This window comes from Choristoneura fumiferana, chromosome 8 (genome assembly GCF_025370935.1).
Source record: "Choristoneura fumiferana chromosome 8, NRCan_CFum_1, whole genome shotgun sequence".
In the NCBI taxonomy this organism is placed as follows: domain Eukaryota; kingdom Metazoa; phylum Arthropoda; class Insecta; order Lepidoptera; family Tortricidae; genus Choristoneura; species Choristoneura fumiferana.
In genome coordinates this window covers 19,078,801-19,101,940 of record NC_133479.1, presented here as the reverse complement: position 1 = coordinate 19,101,940, position 23,140 = coordinate 19,078,801, and the positions used below count along the sequence as shown (strand labels likewise).

Here is a 23,140-nt window from a genome sequence, read left to right as displayed (position 1 = left end):
ATTAATTTGATAGGAAGTTCTTTAAAAATTGATAGACCTCTTACTTGACTGACCGTATATAAAAACACCGTTCTACAACACTTCTAATGATTCACGGTTAATAAGACATATTTGTTACGGGATATAAATCATGATTACGTTTAATGCATCCTGAAATTGCTTAATCAAGACCTCATTAGATGAAATGGTCAAAATGGCTTATTAAATTTAATGAACTCGATTTATATCTGATAGCTATCTTTGACAAAATTAAATAAGTCACGTCAAATTATTTATGATATTTATTAATGAAAGTTAAAAAAAAGGTCAAAATGTAATGCGACTTTCAGAAGAAATTGAATTGAATCTTCTCTTTTCTTAGCAATAGCTATTCTCAGAGGATTTTTTTAATTCACGGAAGCTATTAAAATTAAAACTAATTAATAACATACTGACATCTCAGCAGGTGCTTGTCACAAGTTCAAATTGAATAAAGTTTTTTTTTTACTTTGACGTCAACTGATTGATATCAAATTAAAATACCGCTACCGCCTATCACTTGACTCGAACTTTAATAAGTTTCTGAGCTAATTATAATTAATAGTATGTAACTGCCCGGCATTGTAACTAATGGTTTATAAAGCTCTACGGGCTACTTGGGGTGAGTGGGTAAAAATTGGTCAAGTTCGAGCTATAAGAGGACAGAACCTGCGCCTGGGAAAATTCATTGCCTGTTTATTAAGTTTCATAAAAGTATGTAAATATTAAAAAAATCTGTTTCGAGTAATAAAAACTCAGTAGTAATGTTTCTGGTCCTATGACCCAGAAAAGAAAAAATACATGGAATACACGGATAGGGTCCAAAAAATACTAACCACCTGTATGTCCACAAATGAGGCAAAAAGAGGATGTCATAAATGTGACGAGAAATGGAGAGATTTGAAAGATGCCTGCATGAATTCATTGGTTGATGAAAGCTAGAAAGTAAGTCAAAATTAAAGTAAAAGTCAAATATACCTACTAATTCGCTAAGTAACTCATACGAAGCATTTTATTTGCAAAATTCTGTCTTAATTTTTTGTTTGGTCCAAGCTCTACGGTACCCCAAAAACTAATGAATATCCGCTAATAGAATCGCCGAGAAATTGTTATTGTCTAATGGACATGTCGTTTTGATCTATTCCCAAAGTGTTACGCGGTATAATGAGCTGCCTAACTGATCAGGCGTTTTATTAAATGACTGACTGTAAAAGTTCAATTTATTACATTATTATTGTTATAAATTAATCCAAAGAGTATTGTGTAGAGACATTAAATAGTATAAAAACACCAACTTAAGATTTGGCATAGGTATACGGTGAAATTTCCCAATGTGCGATGCAGGTACTTTATTTTAATTTGCGTATGTACAATTTTTTTGCCGAGAGCCGTGGTGGGCGAGTGGTTTGACCTATGGCCTCTCAAGCAGAGGATCTTGGGTTCAAACCCCGGCTCGCACCTCTGAGGTTTTCGAAATTCATGTGCGGAATTACATTTCAAATTTACCACGAGCTTTACGGTGAAGGAAAACATCGTGAGGAAACCTGCACACAAACATGCGAAGCAATTCAACGGTGTGTGTGAAGTTCCCAATCCGCACTGGGCCTGCGTGGGAACTACTGCCAAAGCCCTCTCATTACGAGAGGAGGCCTGTACCCTGCAGTGGGACGTATATAGGCTGGGATGTACAATTTTTTTTAATGAGAAAGAGGCAAACAAGCACGTGGGTCATCTAATCCCGGGGCAGATGTTTGTATGAATAATACGAATGTTCGTTCTCGGGTCTTGGATGTTTATTATGTATTTAACCCGTCACGCGTCCTAGAGTACATTAGTCCCTAACTTTTTTTAGCGGGAAATGTCCTAAAGACTACTGGTAGACTACTGGTAGTCTCTAGGACATTTAACGCATAAAAAGTTAGGGGCTTATGTAGAGTCTTGGACGCGTGACGGGTTATGTATGCGTTTATCTATATAAGTATGTTTATCCCTTGCCTAGTGTTCATAGAAACAAGCTTTGCTTAGTTTGGGTAGGTCAGTTGGTGTCAAGTGTCCCATGATATTTATTTATTTACTGATGAGAAATAATCATGAGCATGATTGCCAGCAACTCAAGGAGGTTCAGTTTAGGTTTGGTTTAGTTGGTTTTTCTGTGTGAACAGTATAATGTTCTATGAAAGTGTGTCAGCTAAATTATACAGACAAGTACTTAAAAAAATGGCGCTTATAATATTAAAAAACCTTTACGATTTAAAATTGTTTAAAGATGCGCCCAAATAACAATAACAGATGAGTTTAGTTTACCAGTTTGCGCACAGTTTTACTCAGCTAGAACCTTGGTTTTCAAGTTTAATTTATAGAATATTAATTCCAAGGGTTTTAATAATTGGAATAAGAATCAAATGATAATAACTATTATTTTTAAAAACAGTCACGAACACGATCTTAATAAACAAACTTCCTACTTGAATAAAGATTTAACATTTATATTCGTACTAGCAGTTCCCCGCGACGCCGTCTGTGTAGAATTCGTTTATCGCTATCCCGCGGGAAATATGCAATTTGCCGGGATAAAAACTATCCTATGTCTTTCCCGGGACTATATACCGAATTTTACTAACTATATGTAAACCGAATTTCATCTAAATCGGCTCAGTGGTTTTGGCGTGAAGAGGTTGGCAACAAACTAACAGATTTACAAACTTTCGCCTTTATAATATTATATTATATTATTGGGATTCTTAGCCGGCGTATTTTTTACAAAAAAGTTAAAACTTTGCCTTGTACATTATATTTACTTGAAATCTTTCTAGTTCATTTTCATTTACTTCCAGCGGTTGGAATACCTTGAAATTTGGTATACACATTTTTATTGGATAATAATACAAATACAGTCAAGAAAAAGCACAGATATCAAAATAGCTTGTAAAAAAAAAATTTTTTTATAGAAAAATAAACTTTATTCACAGAAAACACGTTTATGTAAAAACTAGAATGCGCTCGCGCACCAATAGTGTGGCTTAAATTTATAGTCTGTTTCACGGATACACCATAAAAATACCCATCTAGAGCACCTTTAATTGACTAATTTCACACACGACTTCTAACCGTATCTCTTTAAAATAAATACTAAAATCCAACGACAAACTAACGTGTAAACTTCTCGTTTATTTCTATTAGCTAGTATTCCCTTAAAAGGTAAATAAAGCACATTAATTAACTGAAACATTTGAACAACAAAAAAATGTGAATCGACTCGTTTGCTTTCTGATATAAATAAGTGATTTGCGATTCTCGTCTTTATGTGTATGAAGATACGATAAGTCATTTTGGTAACTTGCTTAGTTAAGTTACTTAGTGACGTAAGAAGCAACAATCTTGCACACGACTTTGGAAACTTAGTATATTATTCTGGCAGAGAGCCCTTCAGCGATAAGTCTGCCTTTGCAATTAACACTTTTTTGTAAGCATTTTGTATTTCCTTTTTGTACCTACAATAAAGAGTAGAAACGAAAATAAACAAATAAACATTATGTTAATTAGAGATAAAGTAGAGAGCTATGTTTTTCTATACTCTGTTACTACGGCATGCGAAAGATCGTACCACGGGCAACCTTTCGCATGTATCTCTCAATGTCATTCTATAACATGATACCTACAACAAGTTTCATCGTCTTGAGTGACCACTAACAGCCCGTACTTTATAAATTTGTACTAAGAGTAAACGATAAAAAAGTACATCGGACAAAATATACCTATACTTCTTCAATACGAGTATTCGTTTTTTCGCCTGCCGTAGAAACAAAGTTACTACATATATCTCAGTAAAATAATCTTTATAATAAGTTCTATACTTAGAGTGATATTCTCATTATAGTTATCTCGGACTATATACGTCCCACTCCAAGGCACAGGTCTCCTATCGGAATTAGAAGGCTTTGGCAGTAGTACAAACGCGTACCCAGTGCGGATTCGGAATTTCACGAATACCATTGACTTCCTTTGCACGTGTGCAGACTTCTTCGCGATGTTTTCCTTCACCATAGTATCCAGCTATTTCTGTCGCTGAATGTACGAACGATAAGAACGTGTATGACGTTCACATTAGTACATACTAACCCCGCGGCCCAGCGGTTCCCACGTACTGTAATGGCGGCTAATAGCGAACACAAGGTCCAGGGTTTATAGTACAACATCGACTGTCTGAATTATTGCGAAACTGGTCAGGAGCAAAGGTACCCACCTAACCAAACTAATCTGAAGATTCGTACTATAAAAGTTCGTCTTAATGATTGTTTTTGAATATAATTAAGCATACATGAATGAATATCCTACTAATCCTATTTTATTTACATCGTACTATCCTATCCTACGCGGTGAGCTATGCGGTGAAGGAAAACATCGTGAGGAAACCTGCACAAACCTGCGAAGCAATTCAATGGGTGTGTGAAGTTCCCAATCCGCACTGGGCCGCGTGGGAACTATGGCCCAAGCCCTTCATTCTGAGGGAGGCCTGTGCCCTGCAGTGGGACGTAGGGATGTCCTATCCATGATACTCTAATATATGCATGTGAATGTTTCTAAAGACGTTTGGATGTTTGGATGTTTGTTACTCAATCACGCAATAACGGCTGAACGGGTTTACATGAACTTTGATATACGTACAGATATTTTGTGTCCCGGTTAAGGGCATAGGATAGTTTTTATATCGGAAAATTGCATAGTTCCCGCGGGATAGCAATAAATGAATTTTATGCGAACGGATCCGCGGGCTACAGCTAGTGAATTAATAAATCTAAGTCCATGCCATGCTCAGTTTGAGAATAGGACGGACCAGTCTGTCGCGGTGTGTCGTGGGGTATGGTGTCGTAAAAGACAACCATGGGACTTGGTGTGAGAGCGGGCAGTAGCAGTCTCTATTGCCACATTCATCATCGGCCTATCTTATTCCACTGCTGGACATAGGCCTCTCCAATTGCACGCCACTCAGCACGATCCTCGGCCACTCTCATCCAGTTCTGGCCAGCCACATTGTGAAGACCCTCGCTCCACCTAGTCTGAGGCGTCCCACGCCACGCTTGCCGATTCGCGGTCTCCACTCAAGAAGCCGTTTACCCCAGCAGCTATTGGCAACTTATAATATGTCAATATGTAAAAATGGTAATATGTCATAAAATATTATGTATTCTGTCTAATATACTTTTTAAACTTTAAATATTTCGACTTGTTCCAGGAGACCCTTATTTACAAATGAGCCGTTCAAATAAATGCTTCAGTCAACTCCTGTCTAAGTGCTTGGTGGTTGAATAGCTACATTCACATCTTCATACGATCGTGATCGACGCGGGCGCAGCTATTCCGTATTTGGGTTATGTCTTATTGATTGTAGCCTTTACATTTGCGATTTGCTGATGTATATGGCTTTATTTGTACAGGTACTTTTGATGTATTATGAGTTCTACTATCTTTGAACCACTGAACAGTAACTATCATCGGTAAAAGTCACAGAGTAGGGTAGAAAATTATCATCAGCACACTGAAAAAAAAAAGGATTTGCTAACAGTAACAAAAACTAAGGTGTACCTACTTACTAGTATCTAAAAGTTAGGTGATGTCTTACAAAATCAGTTTTGAAATATTAGCATTATTTTAGTTCCTAATTAGTAAATTTTGGCTAAACGTCAAGTAGCCAAACTAGTTCCGCTATGCTTTTTTTCAGTGCAGCCGGGACTCGGCACCACTCGGACCCGGGACCGTCAGCACTTGTCGGGTGTCAGATCCGTTTCGTGTCGGATGTCGGTCATTTCTATAGAAAATCGTGCCGGGCACGTGTGAATAGCACGGGAACATCCGATTAAAATCCGGGCCCGACATCCGACAAGTGGGAACCAGCTCTTAGAACGACTTGCTACCTTTATCCAACGGTTGACGACACTGGCTGGTCGGTCCATCTAGGGCAGTGGTTGTGAACTGCGGGTTGAACTCCTTTTTGTGACATACGAAAATTAGTATTCTCAAAGTCAATTTAGGCTATAACAAGCACTTATGAATGTCAAAAAAGTCGTTCCGTTGGTTCGGAAAAACATCTGTTGAGAAGAACTCGGCAAGAAACTCAATGAGGTATATATATTTTAAAAACAGATTAGGTAACTTAACCTCCATTTTTTTTTCAAAAAACCGTCCGTTATGATATTATTACAAAGCCTATAGCAAGCTAGTTAATATGTTTATATAACAAATAACTTATTTTAACTCACTTTTAAATTAGCACACACGCCATCAGCATCCCATTAAGAGTAACGGTTCAGAACCTTTTGACGCTAATTGTCAGTAATTAGTGTGCGCTTGGTCAATTGTGGCAACTGGTTAGCACATCAGTCGCAGCCTAATAGATTATTTTCACTGTAGGTAGCGTTTTTCCAATCATAATCGACACAGACACTGTGTCATCGGAGCTCCTACTTTTATATAGTTTTGGCCCTTCGGGTGATGCAAACTTATTTGTACCAACGTACAGATATTGATTGGCATAGTTATTATGATGTGTTTTAAAAATATCGATGCTCAAGATTCCATAACTGATTAAAATCCTATTTAAGTTCAGATTAATTAATCTAAGGAAGATAGAATAGAATAGTTTTTGAAATAGCAATCTTTAAGATTAGCAAATCTAACTTCGATTAGGTATCTACTTAGAATAAAAATAGAAAAGGTAATTAAAAACCAATTAAGCTTGGCAGCAGTGCTCTCAGAAATATGTAAGACGTTCGTAGAAATTTGAAATTATTAGTATATTTAACACCTAAGTTTGGATAAGTAGCTTAAAGTCGCCCTAATAGCTAATTTATAAAAAAACGTAAGTGAAGTTTATCTGTCTTTTATCTTAAAAATACAAACTGAAACATAGATGCACAGAAAAACCATAAAAAGATACCAGCTCTGGGAGTCGAACCCAGGTCCTCAGCAATGCGTGCTGCGTGCTATACCGCTACACCAGCACTGGACAGGAGTACAGACACAAATTTCTCCTTTGCACCACATATCTCAGCTTGTTTGTTTCTTATTTAGTCACTTAAGCAGCGATACTAGCGACATCTATGCTTTAACCCTCATCGAGAAACTTTCAGCAACCAAAAACCAATCTTACTGCCTTTTATCTATAAAAGAATAAAACCTTTTTTTCCTCGGTCACGCTATAACTTGAGAACGACTCTTACCGATCTCATTCAACTTTTTTCTAAGTTTTCTAATGTAGAAAACATTACGAAAAAAATTATAAAAGTAGAAAATTAGAGAACAGTGTTTTAGACGACTTCATAAACTTTTCTAATGTAACTTTAGCGTGGTGTGACAACCGGTAGGATTAGAGACATGAAATTAGGCACAGGTTTTTTATGCGACGTCAGTGAAATTAACGATGTTTTAGGAATTCCCACGGGAATTTTTGGGGCATCCCGGAATTTTACCGAAAGGTATATAGATAGCTGGGAATCTGGAATAACACATAGACTACTTTATCCAAAATTAATACGAGATTGGATTAAAATCCTAAAATTTCAACTATTAAGATTACAGGTTACCCAGGTACAGTCGACGTAACTGAATTACGTACCAGGGTGGAACCTTTTCATAATCAATTTCGCTATGATTTCTTTGGCAAATGCATGGGATGTCAACATGACATTAGTAGCACAAAGGTTCCAGGTTATAGAGGGTACGTGATTCAGTTTCATTGATTGTATGTGTAGATCTTCAGGCAACAAAGTTGGAGGCATGCGCAAGCGACTCCAAAACTAGTAGGAAGGAATGTATTCATCAGCATCATCAGCCGAAAGACGTTCACTGCTGAACAACAGGTCTCCCACTTACATCCACCGGTTGCCTGCAACTCTTAGGAATGTATTGTAAGCATTAAGCATTTGTAAGTCTTTACTAACATAGGATTTAAGTATTTAATGTACCCACTAACCAAAACACTTATAGATGATTGTAAAAAATATCTGAAATAAAATGTATTATTATTATTATATTATTAATTCAAGTTCGTGCTATGCCTTGTATTGTTACTTTCTGAACTATAAGTGACCCAACTTGTTCTGCAATTTTACAAACTTCAATCAAGATGCAATTAACTTATGATTAGGTTTGACACATTTTAATGAAAACAGTACTAAGTAGGTGTTGGTGACACAGGTAATTTTAAGGTAAGGTAATTAATGAATGATCCGACCGATTTCGGCCACGGCGACCACTTCGACTCCTAGTCAGTTATTTGGCGCTCATGCGCTCTATCTTAGCTGTGAACGTACGTCCGCATTGTCGGCACGTAAGCACACCGTCCACGTTACTATAATAAAAGACAGCAGGTAGCCGAGACTTACGCTCGTCGCGTTTAGGTAATTAATAATAGAATAGCAATAATTTAATTTATTCAATACTTAATTACATTTAACAAACTTTCTGTTAGACGCTATACTTTTATTTAATTACTTTAATTAAACTAGCTCTCCGTGCTATATGGCCCGCCCATTGCCACTTCAACGAGCTAATTGGCTTGGCTATGTGTGGCTTGTATTTAAGTCGCGGGTTCACGGTAGATGCAGGCCGCTGCCAACCGAAGCAACTGGAGGTCTGTGGGGGAGGCCTATGTCCAACAGTGGACGTCCTACGGCTGAGATGATGATGATGATGATGAATTAAACTAGTTCTTCTTGACTTTATAAGCGAATAATTAGTTTGTCGATACCTCACGGGAACTAGGTACGTAGCCTAATTCCTAGTCACAAAATTCCGACGGGACTGCTTGCTTATTTTCTTCGGAGTACAATATGCGAACATGGGCCCAATATTTTGTATTTTTTTTTACCCACGTAACACCCTAGTACAGACGTTTTCAACCTTTTGGTTTTAACGGCACACTTCGTTCATCAAAGTTTCACGGCACACCAGTAAAAATATCTAAGTGCGAGTCGAACTGGCGCATAGACTACCTATAAAGGGTTCCGTACAGTATACCCATAATATGTATAAGATAACGGATAGCGGAGGCTTATTGAGTCTCGTTGACACTCGTGGCGATCGCGGCACACCTGAAAATATACGCGGCAAACCTCTGCCCTTGTAGGTACTTTAATAAAGTGATTATTCTGTCATCTCGCATTTGTTTTATACTACTAAAATTATAAATGAGATAGTTTGTAAGTCTGTTTGTTGGTTACCTCATGTCTAAACCACTGAACCGATTTAGCTGAAACTCGGTGTACAGATAGTTTGAGTCCCGGGGAAGGACATAGAATAGTTTTTATCCCGAAAAATTCCCTATCCCTTCCTTATCCCTTTAAGGGATAAGTTCGCCTTTGTACATCTATAATCCAGTGTTATGTTATTTTCATGTGTTTTTATGTACAATAAAGAGTTTTACATAATACAATACAGTTTCATAGTTTCCGCGGGTTTGTGATAAATGAATTCTCAGGAGACGGAGTCGCGGGTAACAGCTAGTATATTACATTAACCTAATAAACAGTTTCAATCTTCAACCAAAGTCCCAATCACCTATTAAAACTGTGAAAATCAACGTCTCTTAATTAATACATTAATAAGCAACAATTAAGGTAGTTTATAACCGTAATGCGCTAATTGCATCATTGTCGTTTACCGACGGCGCGCGCGCAGCGCAATTACTGCGCCGGAGATGGATAAAAAAAGGAAAGAAGACGTTCATTTGTGGCACTGTGCCATCCTTAGATTATGGATACGGAGGATTATAATAGTTAGTTAATACCATCACGCTAAACACACGAGTCATTATTTACCTCGACGTTTCGACCACGTTACAGTGACCGTGGTCCCGAGTAGACTGAAGTGTACAGTCTCATGTCTGCTATAATGGCTGTTTAGCGTGTCAAGTCCCGTTTATGGATTTAAAGCTGAGTTTAGACTTGGAAGAAAAATCGATTGACCACTACAAACTCGTTGGCTTTACGGGCTCGCAATGTAATGCAACTTGCACGACTTTTCTTGCAAGTCTAAACTCGGCCTAACTATGAGTGAAAATCACGCAAGTTTAAAATATATTGTAGGATTATTTGAGGTTGATGACTCAGCAAACTAGCTTACTCTTTAATAAAACAAATTATAAGAGCAGAAAAAGCCACTGTCATTTTAAAGTTCAATATCTCAAAAGTGGCTAAACTGATTTTAATGAAACTTAGCTAATAACCATCTCGATTAAACTAGCTTCCGATAAAAAAAACCTGCATCAAAATCGCTCTATTCGTTTGAGAGCTATGACAGTGTACAGATAGACACACAGACAGGTTAAATTCATAACACCCCTCTTTTTGCATCGTGGGGTAAAAATAATGAAATAAAAAACATTTCATGCCGTGACTTTAAGCGCACACAAACACACAGACTTAACTTTTCAACACTTTTTCTAAGGGCCCAAAAACAATACTCGTGTCCTTAGTCCAGTACCGTTTGACAATAGTTATTGTTCACTCTTAATGTCTATCTTTTTGCTGTCCACGCTATCATAATCGGCCCAGCCGTGGGAAATATTCCCACGGAACATTGTTTTACGGTTAATAGTTTTATGTTGTTTTTTTAATAAGTATTATGAAAATAATAGTCAATTGTTCAATTGATTGTATAAGAGGTCAGTGATATACTCCTATGCTTGTTAGTTAATACAATGCATGTATAAACAAAAAGCAGTTAAAAGCTTAGGTTTATTTTTAATTAGCTTATTGGGCTTTGCGTGAGTCAGTCTGATAGTTGAATTGAGGTTCTATATTTCACTAAAATCCCCCGAGAATATCCAGTTTCATTGTGGTTTTAATTTAAAGTTAAAATATGTACACCCATGCAAAATTTCTTGTTTCTAGACTTAGCGGTTGCGATTTCAGGTTTTAGGATTTAGGAGCTTGCTTTTGTGCTTCTCTCTGGGTATCTTATTTTTTATGTGCAATGAAGAGTTTATATATACATACATATATGGGATGCATCTTGAATACGTGACAATATCTTTCCGAAAGGAAAAGGTCTTTCCAAAAGCACTGGTGGTATAAAAGTGACATGTAAAAGAACTCTTCGTGGCTTACTTACAAAATAAACTTTTTGGTTTCGTTTTTTTTTTTCAAATCATTTTCCTATCCATACCTTTTTAACTGCATCTTTGACGCACGTTGTATCGACACAAACGCAATATGCACGCGAGTTCTATGGCTGCTTTATGGAAAGAAGGAGCACGCTTGCCTAATCAATGCCCATTCACTCTAGATTTGAAGACGACCAGATTGTAGCGATCAGGGAACACAGAAGCTGGCAGAGCATCCCACTCCCTCGCTGTCCGGATAATAAAGGATGAGAGCAATAGTTTTGTACTACACTCCATTTATTTTAACATTTGAAACTTAACGGTAAAATTTGCACACGTTTTTAAATGAAACAAGGAAAATATTTAAAATTGTGTTAACTTATATAATAAAAACATAATAAATACCGCTAATAAATATACATGTAGGTATTTTTAGTCCATTTGTGTTTAAAATACCGAGATACGTGTGTTACAATAAAAAATAATATATTTGGCATGTCTTTCTGACAAAACATGTCGCACTATACATTGTATGTAAACCATCTTCTTTATACCATGTTTGAGCAAATAAATTACTGATTACTGATTATTACAATTTGACCGTTAATTCAAACCTTAAATTAAACGGAGTATCTAAGTATATATGTAATACATTTAAACGAGCAATTCTATACATATAATTCGAATCTCGGAAACGGCTTCAACGATTTCAATGAAATTTGGTAGGTAGGTATGTATGTTTTCGGGGATGACAAATCGATCTAGCCTGGTTTTATATCTGGGAAAATGCTTATTAACGAGTTTTAGCCAGAGCAAAGCTCGGTCGCCCAGGTACTAATTAATAATAATGAATGACCCAAAACGTGGTGCACAAGGTTCTAAGTCAACGCAATCGAATGACACGTCATTAAACAACTAGCGACTAAATAACAAAAATTCCAATATTGCCAAATTGTTGTTGAATTGTTTAAATTAGTTTGTACTAATATTTGTTATCGCAGGTTTTGAACGCGCTAATAATCTTGTTTTAATTACTTTGACGGTTTGGCGACATTAAGGGCCTGTTTTACCACTCACAGATAAATTTTATTTGACAGATAAATGTGATGCCGTCTCCGTCTGTTCGCACAAAACAAAGTGAGACGGCATTACAGATATCTATGGTTTAAAATTAATCAATGAAGTGTTTTAAAATAGGTGTGCAGGTAGGACTAGAATTTTTAATTGTGCGTAATTAAATGAAGAAGATAGGTTCTGATTTGTTTTTAATTACTTTAGGCATTTTAACTAATTTTATAAAAATATAAACGTTAGTATGATTATTTGATTTTTTAAGCTGATGATCGTGTTGAGCCGTAATAATAATAAGAGTATGTTATAGTTCTACGACCAAAAATTGTATAGTTCCTGAAGGCATGTTATAAACAGACAGAATCACGGGCAATAGCTAGTGGTACACATAAATAAGAAGATAGTGCTGTTTCGCAGGTGGTAGGACCTTGTGCAAGGTCCGCCCGGATTGCTACCACCATCTTGCTCGCTAATCCTGCCGTGAAGCAGTGCTTGCACTGTTGTGTTTCGGCGTGGAGAGTAAGACAGCCGGTGAAATTACTGGCACGTGAGGTATCCCATCTTATGCCTCTAGGTTGGCAACGCGTTTGCAATACCCCTGGTGTTGCAGATGTTTATGGGCGGTGGTGACCTCTTACCATCAGGAGACCCACTTGCTCGTTTGCCTTCCAGTCGTATAAAAAAAAAATATAATACTCTAACTGTAACGCCCTGCGGCCTAGTGCTTTGACCTATGACCTTTCAAGTTCGAGCCCGGTCTATGAATTTCGCAATTTACGTGCGAAATAACCCTCCACACTGTGCACACATGCGAAAAAATTTGTTGAAATGTGTGAGGTTCCCAAACCGCATTGGGCCCGCGTGGGAACTTCAACCCAAGTTCTCCCATTCTGAGAGGAGGCCTAGGCCCAGCAGTGGGACGTATAGTGTAGATAGACCGAGATGAGATGATAAAGGCCGGATTTCCGCGATATTAGTATGATAATGATTTAAATGATTTATCTTTATCACATCTTATAAATTGATGATTCTATTTGTACTTATTGTTAGAACTTAGCTTAGGCTTTATTTTACTTTAATTTATAATATTAGAAGAAGCTAGCCTTTTACCCGCGACGGCCGCGTAGAATTCGGTTTTCACTATCCCGCTGGAACTTTCAAATTATCCGGGATAAAAACTATCCTATGTCCTTCCCCGGGATTCACACTATCTGTATACCGAATTTTATCTTAATCGGTTCAGCTGTTTAGACGTGATGAAGTAACAAACAAACAGACTTTCAAACTTTCGCATTCATTATATTAGTGGGATATTTGATAAATTAATAAATAATTTGAGGGTACTTGGTTTTAGTACAGGTTAGGTTAAGGTAATTTGCCCATTCTTGGGACACAAATTGTCTCGTAAAAATAAAGAATATTATCTAATGATATAATAAATAACCTACTTTTTGATATGATAATGTCCAATAGACTCTGTCGTCTTCTCTATAGACATAAAATTGAAGATGCCATTACTGGTACAGTTATTAGCACTTTGACGCCTACCTTACTTAATTAACGATTTAAATCATTCGAGTTCGTGCACTAATTTGCCTTTAATTATAAAATAATGCAGAGTAATAATTAATTACAAAAAAATTTGAATTAAACATTTTGTTTTTGTTACGGGAAACGTAACTTCCTATGGTTTATAACAATCCAATTTATGAAAAGTGTAAGCAATGACGCCATTTACCCGACCATAGACAAATTTAGTGATGTGAAAACCTAGAACCTAGTACAAAATAATTATTCTATTCGTTCAGTAAATCGATTATTATTAAACTGAATAAATCGAAGTATTTTTGTTTATTGTATTATTTACAATACTTGATTTAATTCCAAAGACTGATCATTCAGTTATAAAAGTAGTAACTTTTTTTTAATTTTAACGTAAGTAAATAAAAATCACTTATCAAATCGAGCGTTAATCGATTTTTGAAATATCAAATTTTCCACCTACTCTACGCTAGTCTATGTTACTACAGTTTATACCAATGTTCCATTCAAGAAGTGACGTCAGATTTTGACGAAGATTTTACAAATGAAAATTAAATATTGAAATCAAGTGAATTTTGGTGAAAAAAGTGATTATACATCTAGTTAAAAGACACGACTTATAGATGCATGTGTTAATGATTCCATCTACTGGGTGTTTATACAAGAATTTTGATAAAATCGGCTTGTTTACACTTCATATAAATTGGATTGATATAAATCATACCTAAGTGCGTTTAAACAACATCGCGCACCCGTTGATGTCTTTCGGGCGGCACCGCTAGCATCCCCGAAATTGTAAAAATACGCAAGTAACAAAATTATTTTTTTGATCACGCATTATTTTCTATGTTTAATTATACATTCTTACCTTGGTATCTTTGGCGCCAAAACAAAACAACGTCGGAGCAGCCGATGTTTTCCAAAAAAAGATCCCACAACACTTCACAAAAACCTCGCAGTCTGAAAACACAACCGCACCCGCGGTGCTTCAATTACGAATACTATCGTTTTCAAATGTCACAGTTCAGTCACTTTCACTGAAACCAAATTCGCCTGCCAATTTGCAGGCTGGCGCTAACTGAAACTATAGACTGAGTCCTATCTCGCCAAAACGTGTTAAAATCAGAGTAAATACTTTAAAAAATATTTGAGTACAATCATCTTCAAATTTAGCTGAGCGTCATTTTCGATAATAAATCGTCCTTTTTTAAGCTGTTTTCGCACGCGTGTAGTCGTACCGGCGCGCGCGCACGAATGCCTCTGGAGGTGGATTCAGCGAGCCGAGCGCAAAGCGGGCGTGGCTTGCTTCTAACGCAACATCTATTGATCCACCGTCTCTCTCGCACTGAGCACTTACCCCGTATCTCCGTGTTGCTCTCGTGCGTTATGGCAAAGTGGTGGGAGCGTGAACTTTGCCACTGCGCCGATTAAAGATACGCGACGTTATAGATCGCACGATTATCGTAATTCTATAGTTTAATGCGGCGGTTCGCTTGTTTTTATGCGTGTGTTACCGGATTACATTTAGAATTGCTAGGTTACGAAATTTTATGTGTTGATTGAATATTTGTAATTAACGATTTTTGAGATAAGCTTTGATATTGAAATATAAAAAAAAATTCCATTACCTACCACGAAAAACTATGAAATTGCTAGCTGTTTCTCTCGACTCCATCTGCAAAGAGTTCGTTTATCGCCATCCCGCGGACTATCTTATATCATTTCGAGGGTTTCGAACTGTCTCCATCTCAAATTCGATTTAAGTCTTAGTAAGCGAAGATAACAGAAGGGAACAGGTAGAGTTAGGTAGGTATTTCGGCATTATAATTAGTAAGGATATCCAACCCTAACTTTCGATTATTGCATCAGTTTGTTGTAACCGTAAAAAAGTTATGCTTCCTACCTAGGTGGTACTTACATATGTTATGTTTATGTATGGGTACTATGTAGTCCGTTCTTATAATTTTCAATAAATTCATCTATCTACTTATCTATCTATATATAATACCTTTAAACGTCCAAAATACTTATACCTATAAATTGTATTGCGAGTGCTAATCAAATAAAATAAAAATACTTTTTTTTCATCAACATTTTATTTAAATTAAGATTACTTACTAACGTGATGTTAGGTAATGGTTTTAAAATCTAGTAACTTGAGTTATCAGCTTTTACATTATATACTTTATCAAGTTTCTTATTTATTTGTACCTACTATAAGTTTTACAGAATAGAACAAAAAAATCTATAGAGGTCATTTTATTAGGAATTGATATTTATTTAGTCAGTTACAAGCAATTTTCATAAACTGTGCAATAAAAGTTTAAGTTTGTCGTATTTAGGCACATACCTACTTCATGAGTTATGAAAACTAAACTTACACCGCTGAACCGATTAAGACGAAATTTGGTCTGAAGAATGTTTAAGACCCTAGGTCCTGCCTGTTGCTAGGATAGTTTTTATTCCGAAAAATTGCATAATTCACGCGAGATAGCAATAAACTTATTCTTTTAAGCTTTTAACAATAAAATTATAAAAATACATAATCTGAAACTAAAGGAGTTTTTGTTTACATACCTACCGTAGACACCGAAGCAGCATTGCGTCCCGAACTGTTTTACTTCAAACATGATGAGTGCCATTAAAAAAGGTCCTTTTTAAAAAGAAACTATCTCAAAATAATAAAACTGTTACTTACGCAACTTTACTAGGGCACGGCAATAAAACTTTCTTTCCAAAGGACAAACAAACGGGACTTTTGCAAAAGTTTTTTTATTGATCTTTTTTAAAGTTAGAGACAATTGGAAGTGAACGAATAATTATTTTACATAGGATGCGCTTTTGAATCTTTTTTCTTCGAACCTTTTTAGCAATAGTTTAGATCACAACGGTTGATGGTAGTTTTTTTTACTCACTCTAGGAAAGGTGAAAGACGTATTTGTTTGTTTGTTCTAATGTGAAACGAATCGGGCGGGGTTTAATAAGTAGGTAATGTAAAAGAATTTAATCAATGTCACTTAGAAACTTCTTACCGCCTATTGTCTAATCTGCATTTTGTCTTTATAAAAATTTGAAATGATTTTTCTTGTGTATGTAATTAAAAATATTTGTATGAACAGCGACGGTGACCTAGGAGGGATTTTTTATATAAAGGTTAGGCTAGGTTAGATATTTTTTGTACATAGTCATATTTAGGGGCTGTTTCGCTATCCATTGATTAGTGTTAACTGACGGTTAAATGTGATGCCGTCTCCGTCTATTCGCACAAAACAAATAGAGACGGCATCACATTTAACCGTCAGTTAACACTAATCAATAGAGGGCGAAACAGCCCCTTAATGTTTAATGTATTGTTTTTATTGTATATTGTTATTATTGTTATAAATAAAGAAACATTATAATTAGAATTAAATAAAAAAATAAGGTGTTGAATTGTTAAATTTTTATTGTTTTTTTATTCATATGGTTTGTATTTATGTGCCGAATTAACAAATAAATACAGAATATTGAATTTAAAAATATTTGTATTGTATTCTTCCAGGCAGTCGTTTTGTATAGTACCTACACTGTATAATTAACTACACTGGTCAACTTCATCATCATCATCATCATCCCAGCCTATACACGTCCACTGCTGGGCACAGAACTCTCAGAATAAGAGGGCTTGGGACGTAGTTCCCATTCTGGCTCTGTGTGGATTGGGAACTTCACGCACACCATTGAATTGCTCCGCAGATTAGTACAGGTTCCATGGCGATGTAATGTTTTACTTCACCATAAGCTTCAGCTCGTGGTTACAAAAACATTTAAGAAATTACTTACGTAAAATGTAGACTTAAATCTTTAATTAAGTTGGTATTTAAATTTTAAGTATATTGAAAAAAAAATGTATAAAACATAAAATGCTAAGATTGGTTTTTGGAGTCATTTTGTATCTTTTATTTCAACTCTAAATTTTGTTACTTTTGCGCTATTAAGATTATTATTTTTATGCTATTACGAGTACATTACGAACAAAAAAATGTCATGTTAGAAAACCCAAAGATGCGGAGGTTTGCAATCACGTTGCTTTCTCTTAAATATTTTGTACTTTTCTTGGTGTTTTTCGTGTTTTTAGTTCGTCTCATTTCACGCACAATAAAATTGGTAATTGCAAATTGTGACTGTTTTCTCTTTCGGACGTTCGTGATAAAATGCCTCTTATGCCAGTAATTTCACCGGCTGTCTTACTCTCCTCACCGGAACACAACAGTGCAAGCACTGCTTCTTGGCGGTAGGATTAACGAGTAAGATGGTGGTAGCGATCCGGACGGACCCTGCACTAGGTCCTACCACCCGCATTTTGATATTATTTAGTTCGCGCTTTACTTTTCAAGTTTATTTAAATATATTTTTTCTCCAAAACAAAACACGATTTTATAAGCTGGGTAAATGTTAGGTACACAAACCTACCTACTAACATTCAAATTCGCAGTTGTAAAATACATATTTTACATAATAACATCATCGCTTCTATATGGATCTAAACATTAAACTAATACATATTCATATGTGTGTACAGTGCATCTCCTAGATTACGTAGAACATATAACGCGGCCACTTCATAAACAACCATGCAAGTGGTAGTGTATGGAAATCTAGGAAAATCCTTTTGCATACATGAATAACTGGATTTATTGCACAGGTTAGCTTGTTGGTAATGAAATTGATTGCACGATTAAAATTGTGACATGTACTAAGATCAGTGTTAATATGCGCAATTTAAGACTAACCCTATTGTATACTTTAGTTTGTAAATTGCGGGTAGTTCAAACAAAGACATTAAGCGACTTGATTGACACTCTTATTTTTTTACTATTTAACTTACAGTATACAGCGTGTATGGTTGATATAGCCTCAAACCACCTCAAACTGTAACCAGACTTAGATTTAAGTGCTGTGAACCGACATTAAAACAAATTGTTAATTTAGAATTAACTACCAGAGCGTAATTAATTTTTCATTATTTTTCGATATACAAGAGAGAAGCGGTCTGTGACAGCTGTCACGTCAACAAGTGCGACGTTTGGAATAAAAACAAAGTAATCATCGACATCGACATCGTGAGAATTGCGGGTAACCGGTGGATGCATGTGGCGAGTTGTCGTTCATTGTGGCGTTCTAAGGGGGAGGCCTTTGTTCAGCAGTGGACGTCTTCTGGCTGATGCTGATGACATTTGAATCAGAGCCCCTCAGGATAACACTGGATATTCATAATAAATACCTACAGTAAGAAACAAGTTTGGATTGGAAGGCTGATCCAGTTTACCGTTCTTTGTTAAAAAATATTTCTACAATAAACAAAATGATGTAAACATCACCCAAATAACAAATTTAACGGTCACTTTTCTGAAACAAATGCCGATGTTTGCACAATAAAAACCCTACAAAGGTGCCGACACGCAAAAAGAAACGATTCATAGAAAAGAAATTTGCACAAACGAGCAAATATTGTAATTGTTTTATTAGAGTTAAACCGTTAACTAAACTGTTTCCGAACCGAACGTCCGTTAGCCTGTGACGTAGAAACCTTTTTTTTTGGGTTACGACTGGTTCCTCGCAGGAGAGCTTTACTACGTGTTAAGTGTATTTTTTTGTTATTGTACCTATTTGATTGTGTAGTGTTAAAGGCTTAAACATTAAGAAGGCGTTGTCATACTTTGAAAATGTTTGCTAAAGTTGATCGTCACTACAAAATAGATAAGATAAAGATAAAATACCATTTATTGCCACAACACGGAGTACAACAAAGACTTATTACAGAGAATACACACATACATACACACATTATACATTAGTAATTAATATAAAACCTAGACATAATACTAACATTTGCTGTGGCAAAGGGAATGTACTAAGCGTATGCTGTGAGTCAGGGTTCTATTGGTAGCCCTGACTGGCACTGCGCTGATTTTCAGTACACCCCCCCTCCCCCCACACATACAAATAGTGTTGCCAACCATAGTAGATTAGATACTGTTGCTTGGCTATGGCTTGGCTGTTACTTGGCCGTGTTTTGATCGTGGCTCACCTCATGGTTGGCTGTCTGTGGCTTGGCCTTTATATATAACAGGGGGAAATGAGCTTGCGGGTCACCTGATGGGAGGCAATTACCGCCACCCATGGACACCTGCCCTGTTCCCGGCCTTTTAAGAGACTGACAGGCTCGTTTTTTAAAGATCCCTAAGCTATACTGCTTGGGAAACTGTACTTGTTGTTTAATTGTGACTTCACTGTTGCTTGGCTTTTCGTTGTGAGTTGGCTATGGCCGGGCTGTGGCTAGGTTGTGGCTCGGCTATGGCTTTTCTGTGGCTTGATTATGGCTATGGCTGGGCTGTGATTTGGCTATCACTTGGCCGTGGCTTAACTGTAGCTTCGCTGTTGCTTGGCTGTAGTTTTGTTGTGAGTTGGCTATGGCTAGGCTGTGGGCAGGTTCTGTTATGGCTCGGCTATGACTTTACTGTGGCTTGACTGTAGCTTGACTGCGGCTTGATTATGGCTTGGCTATGGCCGGGCTGTGACTTCGTTACCGCTTTACTGTGGCTTGGCTGTCAATCACACAGTACTATAGAAAGAGAAAATAAAATCGAATTTAATATTGTAAGTACAGTCAAGTGCAAAAATATGTATCTATTCGAACCACTCAAAAATATGTTACCACGGCCTTATTGCGTCTGAATCAGAGTCTGTGGTACTTATTTTTGAAACGTTGAATAAGTTCATATTTTTACACCTGACTGTACAAAACTGATATTGTTACACTTAAGTTCTAACTAGGTTCAAATATTTAGACCCTAAAAATCACGCAAATATTATTTTCTATGATGCAAATTTGCGTAAACATACCTTAAATTTACTAGCCTTTAAAAAATGTACCTGCCTATGTTTTTTTTGTTTTTTTTTATGTAGTATAACGTATAAGTAGGTTAAATGAGACTTCACTAATCACTACTTCAGCCACTATTTGTTTTTCCATACAAGTATTTACACGGTTAAAGATAAAATCAATACTTTATAACATTTCCAAGCTAACAAACCAACTAAAACTAGTCCAAAGCATTCTAAAAACTAACAAAAAAATCTCAAACAACCAAAATAATCGTCCTCTAATAGAGACGACATTTTTCAACCAAAATAAATCTCTTTCCTTTATAAATCTCTGAGGGAGATTAGATCTACGTCTCAATATTCCATTGGATTTATCGGTGCGACTGTACATCAGTATTTATTGGTGCGACTGTACCTAAATACGTCGCTATGAGATAATAGTATTGAGTAACGGTGTATTTATTTGTAATTTTTTTAGTCAAGCGCGTGCCGTGGTTTCATTCTGGGTTCTGTTTAAGTACCTAGTTGTATTTTTTTTTGTTTAAGTTTTGTAGTTATTAACGGTAATTGTAGATATTATGGAACTGTATAAATAAGTAAGTTACTTATCTACTTAACCTCCTGAGGCCCACGTCAAATTTCGATTATTAGAATTTGAAACTTAATGTGAATTAGACAATGATTAATGTGAATTATCGTAAGACAAGGCTTACGATATTAAGATGATAATGATTTATCAAGATTTTTTGTTAAGTGTGGCAAATGCTGACTGCAACAGGGTTCTACAGATAGTTCAACTCAGTTGTGCGCGCGGCCCTATGTGTGCGTGCGCTTGTAAAATATACAACTTTCACGTGACGCGGCAGTCGTCGTCCGAGCAAGACGTGTTCTTATCGCTTTACCCACACATAGGGCCGCGCGCACAACTGAGTTGAACTATCTGTACCTAGTGTCACGTTCGAACTTATCAAGATTATAGTTTCGAAGAACAAAAAGAATTTCTTTGCCGTACCCTTATGATAGCTACGTTTATGCAAGATATGCGTGTTCGTGCAGTTCCTCCACCTCCACACTGTAAGAACACACAAATCACACAAACCCATCTGGTAACATGTTGTACGGAAGATGAGCTCTGATTAGTTCGAAACGCGTGATGTAGTGTGGTGGTGGGTGTGTGTGATTTTAGTGTGTTCTTACATTGTGGAGGTGGAGGAACTGCATGAACCGCATATTTTGTATAAACGTAGCTATCATAAGGTCGCGGGTGCGCTGAGCAATTCTTTTAGTTCATTGATATGGGCCTCCGCAAAGTAACGCCTGATTCAATACATTATAGTTTCGAAGTTTTTTAGTGGTGAGTGCGTTGCAGCTATATCGATGACTTTATTTCTTCGGCGAATTTCCATATTCCGTATTCTATCGTGCAAAGAAACTCCAAACAATAGCTCTCGTCATAGCTCTTTGCGAGACTCGGGCCTCTCCAAGAGATCAATAGTCAAGGAACACGACTCAGATCCATAGGTCTGGCAACACACACTGCTTGAAGTTTCTAGGACAATTTTACCTTAATCCGAAAGTTAAAAGGAGCCATAAGTTTTTAACTTTAAATGGTGGATTAAAAACTAAGTCACCGGAATGAGGATTTGAAAGAACCTTCTCAATGCGGGTTGTTTAATTGCTTGAGTAAGCTGACCTTTTTTTTTCTTTTATCACTTACTTTTGTTTGGGGAGAGTGAAAAGAAAACATCCTCATTTTGCAGATTTTGCAATACTTGTGAGGTACACTGAGGTACAATTTCATGAAAGCTGTTAGAAGTTTTGTCTGTTTCTAATCAGTTGTTTGTACCCCGAATCAGATTTCCACGTGACAGGCTTAGCCTAGTGTGGAACCAACGGAAACCCTATTTGTAATATGTTTTTGCTTTTAATAAACCATTTTTAAATATCACGAGACAATTCACACCAATTGACCTAGTCCCAAAGTAAGCTTAGCAAAGCTTGTGTTATGGGTACTAAGCAACGGATAAATATAATTATATAGATAGATACATACTTAAATACATAGTAAACACCCAAGACCCGAGAACAAACATTCGTATTTTTCATACAAACATCTGCCCCGACACGGAAATAGAACCCGGGACCTCAAGCATCGTAGTCAGGTTCTCTAACCACTAGGCCATCTGGTCGTCTATTACCAGTCGTTTTATTTATTTACTCATTATTTTTATCTGTTTGTGACGAGGTTAGGTAGTATGTACTGTCTTTTTGAAAGACTGTCCGAAGGACGGTTGTATTTTTTCAAGCGTAAATGTATATCTATTTGTTTGATCCTCTCTGTAGCTTAAACGGCTGAACGGATTTAAGTATATGATGGACGACCAGATGGCTAAGTGAACCTGACTATGAAGCTTGAGGTCCCGGGTTCGATCCCCGGCCGGGCAGATATTTGTATGAAAAATACGAATGTTTGTTCTCGGGTTCTTGGCTGTTTAATATGTATATTATCTATATAATTATATTTATCCGTTGCTTAGTACC

At 36.6% G+C, this 23,140-nt stretch overlaps 1 protein-coding gene across 1 annotated transcript in view; it reads right to left on the bottom strand.

Moving 5' to 3' along the window:
- Positions 1 to 14,976, bottom strand: part of LOC141430698 (uncharacterized) — a 100,379-nt gene extending 85,403 nt beyond the window's left edge. Inside the window, exon 1 of the mRNA XM_074091554.1 lies at positions 14,601 to 14,976. The gene's annotated coding sequence lies outside the window, so the exon portion shown is untranslated. The remainder of the gene's footprint in view (positions 1 to 14,600) is intronic.
- Positions 14,977 to 23,140: the final 8,164 nt, after the last annotated feature.